We start from the raw sequence: 6,457 nt of genomic DNA, 5'->3' as shown, positions 1-6,457 counted from the left end.
TAAGCTCCCGGATTTCTTGGAGGCATGCTGGTGTGTGTGTGGGGGGGGGGGGTGGGGGGGGGTGAGAGGTGTGTTCCATCCAGCCCAGAACACTTAACCCAGGTGCCCTGGGAGAACGGCCTTCAGAGTAGTGGGCTCCGCACAGTGCCACCTTGTGGCAGGGAGCTCAGCCCAGAGTCCATCTGAAAAGGTGGTTTAGGAGTATAAGATGCCAAAGTGAGAGGGCTGTGAAAAGCAAGGCCCACTGATAGTATTTGGTGCCACAAGCCAAAGATGGGGCAAGCCAGGACTATGCACTGAAAGATGTAACTTTATTTATATATTTGTTTATAGACAGCCTTTTTCAAATACAAAAGAGAATTCAATGAAGCTAGGCTGTGGTGAATGCCTGTCATCCAGTACTCAGGAGGCAGAGGACTGTCTGTGAAATGTAGTCCAGCCTGGTCTACATAGTGAGTTCGAGGCCAGCCAAGGTTTTATGTAGCCAAGATCCTGCCTCAAAAATTAATAAAACTGTGTCTCATTTGTCCTCCACTCTGTCTAGAAGTATTTCTGATATTTAAACAATTTGGTATATTTCTATTCATATGGCACCAGTCCATATATCCTGCTGGCTCTCTGGAAGTATATTCTGGAGAGCTTTCCATTATCAACCAGGTCTATTTTTGTATAGTTTGTTCTGGATTGTACACATTTCAGGTGACTAATGTTAACTGAAAGATCCTTATTGAGGAATGTATTTCTACTTTAATATCACAAACCACACTGCAATAAATAACCCCTGTGTCGGAGCCACTCTGTGTACTCAAGTGTTTCTGGGGGATCAATTCCTGGAAATAGCATCGCTGGGTTGGAGCGGTTGTGTTTGCCACAGTGAGGTACCATAAAATGCCCTCTGTGGGTGTTACCTGTGGTTGGGGCTTCTTCGTCACCCTGTGGATAGAGATACATCACCAATTATGGTGACTCACACCTGTCATCCAGCACTTTAAGAGTCTGAGGCAGGAATGCCAGCCAGGGCTACATACCGAGACCCTGTGTGCTAAAAGCAGAACAACTGGGCAGTGGTGGCACACGCCTTTAATCCCAGCACTCGGGAGGCAGAGGCAGACAGATCTCTGTGAGTTCGAGGCCAGCCTGGTCTACGAGAGCAAGTTCTAAGACAGGCTCCAAAAGCTACAGAGAAACCCTATCTCAAAAAAAAAAAAAAAAAAAAAAAAGCAGAACAGAGAACGTGGGCTTACTAACATGTTCAAGGCCCGAGCCAGAAGGGCACATGGGAAAGCCCTGGCTGCCCGCCCTGAAGGTGTAGAGGAGCCTCTGGGGTGTGAGAGGGAAGTGATGTGGAGCACAGGGCAGGTGCCATATCCAATGGGCTTGCTTTTCTCCAGGATGCACCATCAGCTGGAGCAGGGCGGTTGGGCAGTCATGAGATGCTCTAAGTCCTTAACACAGCAACACCAACAGGTTTTAAACCAAAACAGTAAGTCCCATAAAATGGCCAATGAGTGCCGGAAAGTGTGTTAGGAAGCTCAGAAACTAGCAAAACAACCACCAGCTGGCCATGCATGCTTACACACAAAGTCATAGGAGGCTGAGCAGAGTGGTGCACATCTGTAATCCCAGCACTTGGGACAGGCAGGAGAGACCAGTTTAAGGAGGAAATGAAAATGGCAGCTTTCACTGGGCAGTGATGCTGCACGCTTTAATCCTAGCACTTCGGAGGCAGAGACAGACGGATCTCTGTGAGTTCAGGGCCAGCCCAGTCTACAGAGTGAGTTGCAGGACAGGCTCCAAAGCTACAGAAAAACCATGTCTTCAAAAAATGAACAAAAAGGCAGCTTTCAAGCCGGGGCCTCAGCAGGAGCAGGGGGTTGTTGCCCGACTCACCTGGAGTGGAGGGAGGGCTGACAGTGTAGACTGTAGATACTGTTTATTTATTTATTTATTTTTTTTGGTTTTTCGAGACAGGGTTTCTCTGTGGTTTTGGAGCCTGTCCTGGAACTAGCTCTTGTAGACCAGGCTGGTCTCGAACTCACAGAGATCCGCCTGCCTCTGCCTCCCAAGTGCTGGGATTAAAGGCGTGCGCCACCAGGCTCAGATTAAACCCCCTTTCCCTTAAAGTTACTCTTGTCAGAGCATGATCACAACAGTGGAAATGCAGCTAGGATGGTAAGCCCTAGATATCCTGGAACTTGCCCTGTAGACCAGGCTTGCCTCTAACTCACAGAGATCCGCCTGCCTCTGCTTTTCCTAACTTGTTAATGATCCATTCTTTTCACAATTCTCTACAGCATCCCTCCCCACTCATGTTCATATGCCTTACCCAGAAAGAAAGTATAGGGCTACAGGTGCAGCTCAGCAACAGAACACCTGCTTAGCATGCACAGGGCTTTGGGTTTGATCCCCATTGTTGCTAAATAAATAAATGGAAAGCAGATGGTTTCCCAGGGGGTTCAAGGTCTAGAGGATTTACAAAAAGCTAAAATAGGGTGTGGTACAGTATAGGCCTTGGGAAGCAGAGGCAGGAGGACTAGCACTCCAAGGCCGGTCTCAGCCACATATTAAATGGAAGCTAATCTGGGATACATGAGACCTTGTTTCAAAATAAAAGATAGGGGCTGGAGAGATGGCTCAGTGGTTAAGAGCACTGCCTGCTCTTCCAAAGGTCCTGAGTTCAATTCCCGGCAACCACATGGTGGCTCACAACCATCTGTAATGAGGTCTGGTGTCCTCTTCTGGCCTGCAGACATGCACACAGACAGAATATTGTATACATAATAAATAAGTAAGTATTTAAAAAAAATAAATAAAAGATAGTTCTTGGAAGGGAAAGACCCTATTCCTGTCTCCGGTTTTTCTAGACAGGGTTTCTCTGTGGTTTTGGAGCCTGTCCTGGAACTAGCTCTTGTAGACCAGGCTGGTCTCGAACTCACAGAGATCCGCCTGCCTCTGCCTCCCAAGTGCTGGGATTAAAGGCGTGCGCCACCAGGCTCAGATTAAACCCCCTTTCCCTTAAAGTTACTCTTGTCAGAGCATGATCACAACAGTGGAAATGCAGCTAGGATGGTAAGCCCTAGATATCCTGGAACTTGCCCTGTAGACCAGGCTTGCCTCTAACTCACAGAGATCCGCCTGCCTCTGCTTTTCCTAACTTGTTAATGATCCATTCTTTTCACAATTCTCTACAGCATCCCTCCCCACTCATGTTCATATGCCTTACCCAGAAAGAAAGTATAGGGCTACAGGTGCAGCTCAGCAACAGAACACCTGCTTAGCATGCACAGGGCTTTGGGTTTGATCCCCATTGTTGCTAAATAAATAAATGGAAAGCAGATGGTTTCCCAGGGGGTTCAAGGTCTAGAGGATTTACAAAAAGCTAAAATAGGGTGTGGTACAGTATAGGCCTTGGGAAGCAGAGGCAGGAGGACTAGCACTCCAAGGCCGGTCTCAGCCACATATTAAATGGAAGCTAATCTGGGATACATGAGACCTTGTTTCAAAATAAAAGATAGGGGCTGGAGAGATGGCTCAGTGGTTAAGAGCACTGCCTGCTCTTCCAAAGGTCCTGAGTTCAATTCCCGGCAACCACATGGTGGCTCACAACCATCTGTAATGAGGTCTGGTGTCCTCTTCTGGCCTGCAGACATGCACACAGACAGAATATTGTATACATAATAAATAAGTAAGTATTTAAAAAAAATAAATAAAAGATAGTTCTTGGAAGGGAAAGACCCTATTCCTGTCTCCGGTTTTTCTAGACAGGGTTTCTCTGTGGTTTTGGAGCCTGTCCTGGAACTAGCTCTTGTAGACCAGGCTGGTCTCGAACTCACAGAGATCCGCCTGCCTCTGCCTCCCGAGTGCTGGGATTAAAGGCGTGCGCCCCCACCGCCCGGCCCCCCCCCCTTTTTTTTTTTAGTTGTTTTGAGACAGGGTTTCTCTGTGGTTTTGGAGCCTGTCCTGGCACTAGATCTTGTAGACCAGGCTGGCCCTGAACTCACAGAGATCCGCCTGCCTCTGCCTCCCGAGTGCTGGGATTAAAGGCGTGCGTCACCACCGCCCGGCTCAACTCATAATTCTTAATTTTAGCCACAAGGCTTGGTACCTTTTCTCAGTAAGGCATTCTCATCGTGCTTCCTTTGCTTCTGGCTGACAACTGCATCTCTGCATTTCCTCTCCCCAGAATTTTCCTAGTCTGGTCATCCGCCTATACTTCCTGCCTGGCTACTGACCATCAGAGTTTTATTAAACCAATATGAGTGACAAATCTTTACAGTGTACAAGAGCATTATCCCACAGGATTTCTGTATAAAATTTGTTTCAACCAGGTATATAATCACTTAAAAATGAAATATATCTTGAAAAAATAAAAACCAAAGGTCTGGGGATTGGTTTGTTTGTAGAGAACTTGCTTAGCATGCAAGAAGGCCTGGGTTCCATTCCCAGCACCAGTAAACAGGCAGTGGTAGTAAATATGCCAATAATCTCAGTACTCTGGAGGTGGTGAGAGAAGGATCCAAAATTTAAAGTAATTTGAAGCCAGCCTGGACTACAAGAGACCCTGTCTGGGTGGGGGGAGAGCTGGGTGTAATAGCATATGCCTTTAACTCAAGCACTCAAGAGGCAGAGGCAGACAAACCTTTGAGTCTGAGGCCATCCTGATCTAGACTGAGTTCTAGGACAAAGAGGGCTGGCTATACAGAAAAACTGTCTCAAAAAACCCCAAACTCCAACACTTGGAAGGCAGATGTAGGCGGATCTCTATGAGTTCGTGGTCACAGCCTGGTCTATACAGCAAGTTCTAAGCTTTCCAGAACTACACAGGGAGATTGTGTACCATCCAGCATATCTGAGTTTGTCTTGGAAGTCTCTGAATTCCTAGATTACCCCAAATCTTCTAAATTTTCTTCTACATGTTTTCAGATTTTTTCTACATCATTTATCTTTTAAATTATATTTGTCTTATGTATATGGGTGCTTTGCCTGCATGTCAGTCTGTGAGGCCAGAAGAGAGCTTTGGGTTCCCTAGAACTAAAGATACAGATGGTTGCGAGTCACCATGTGGGTGCTGGGAACTGAGCCGCAGTCCCTGAAAGAGCAGCCAGTGGTTGTATCTGCTGAGCCACCTCTCCAGCCCTTCTCCATCATGTATTAAACATCTTTCTCTCTGCTGGGTTGAAGTAACTGGCTTTGTGAGAATCCTATTCTCGATTCTATTCTGTTATGTTAACCTGTTTATCTGGCAAGAAAATTGTTTTATTGCTCTTATGTTTTCTTTATGGGAAGGCATGTCTGGCCTCCGTGTCATTACCATTTCCCCACCATTTTCATGGTTCACAGTAACCATGAAATGTAATCAAGTTCCCAACACACTGAGATTTCAATGGAAGTGCACAGTTGGAAACTGACTTTTGAATTGACTGTGTGTGTGTTTTTTTTTTTTTTTTTGTTGTTGTTTTTCGTCCTAAGAATGCCTGTGAGCTCCTGATTTTTCCTTTGCAAGAGTTGGGATTAGAGGCATGGATTTTTTTTTTTCATTTTTGTTGGCGACAGATATACTGTACCTCAGGCTAGTATCAAAACTCTTGGCAGTTCTCCTGTCTCAGCTGCTCAAATACTCAGGTGACAGGCAATACTTTGGTTTCCTTGTCTTTTTTTTTTAAATAGTACTTGGACTTGTTTTATTGAGACAGGCTTTTTGTTTGTTTTGGTTTAGTTTTTCGAGACAAGGTTTCTCTGTGAAGCTTTGGAGCCTGTCCTGGAACTCATTCTGTAGACCAGGTTCATGTAGACCTCTAACTCATGGAGATCCGCCCGACAGTGCTGAGATTAAAGGCGTGAGCCACCACCGCCCGCCTTGTTGTCTTTCATCTGATGTTATATGCTATTCCATCACTTCAAATCTTGATTTTTTTTTTTTTTCCGAGACAGGGTTTCTCTATGCAGCCCTGGAACTCACTCTGTAGACCAGGCTGATCTCGAACTCACAGAGATCCGCCAGCCTCTGCCTCCCTAGTGGTGGGATTAAAAGTGTGCGCCATCACTGCCCTGCATAAAATGAAATCTTAAAAAAACAAAACATAACACCCCACAGCCCTACTTAGAGCTATTCCCTAACACTTTAATTTTTTTGAAGAAAACAGGAAGCGCTTCTCTACCTGCGCCGTCGACACATCCAATTCGTTCACTCGAGCCCGCCCCTTCCCCATGGTTCCTGGGTTACCTCTGGCACAATGACCAACGTCACTTAGGGCTTCCGCTCCGGCCCCGGCGGCGAACGGCTTGAGGCCTCTGGGCCTCACTACGCATGCGCACCTCCTGTCCCCCCCCCCCCCGCTCTTCGTTCGGGCTTCTCCTCCGGGCTTTTCCGATTCCCGAGCAACTCGTCCCTGGGGGGAGGGGAGACGTTTCAGCCAATCCGGTGGCTTTACGACGCCGAGGCGCTTGACTCCATCAC

Source organism: Microtus oregoni, unplaced genomic scaffold (assembly GCF_018167655.1).
Source record: "Microtus oregoni isolate MIOR12 unplaced genomic scaffold, Mior012 000012F_ref0000307, whole genome shotgun sequence".
In the NCBI taxonomy this organism is placed as follows: Eukaryota; Metazoa; Chordata; class Mammalia; order Rodentia; family Cricetidae; genus Microtus; species Microtus oregoni.
The sequence above is the reverse complement of the archived record's forward strand: the minus strand, read 5'-3'. Positions refer to the sequence as shown.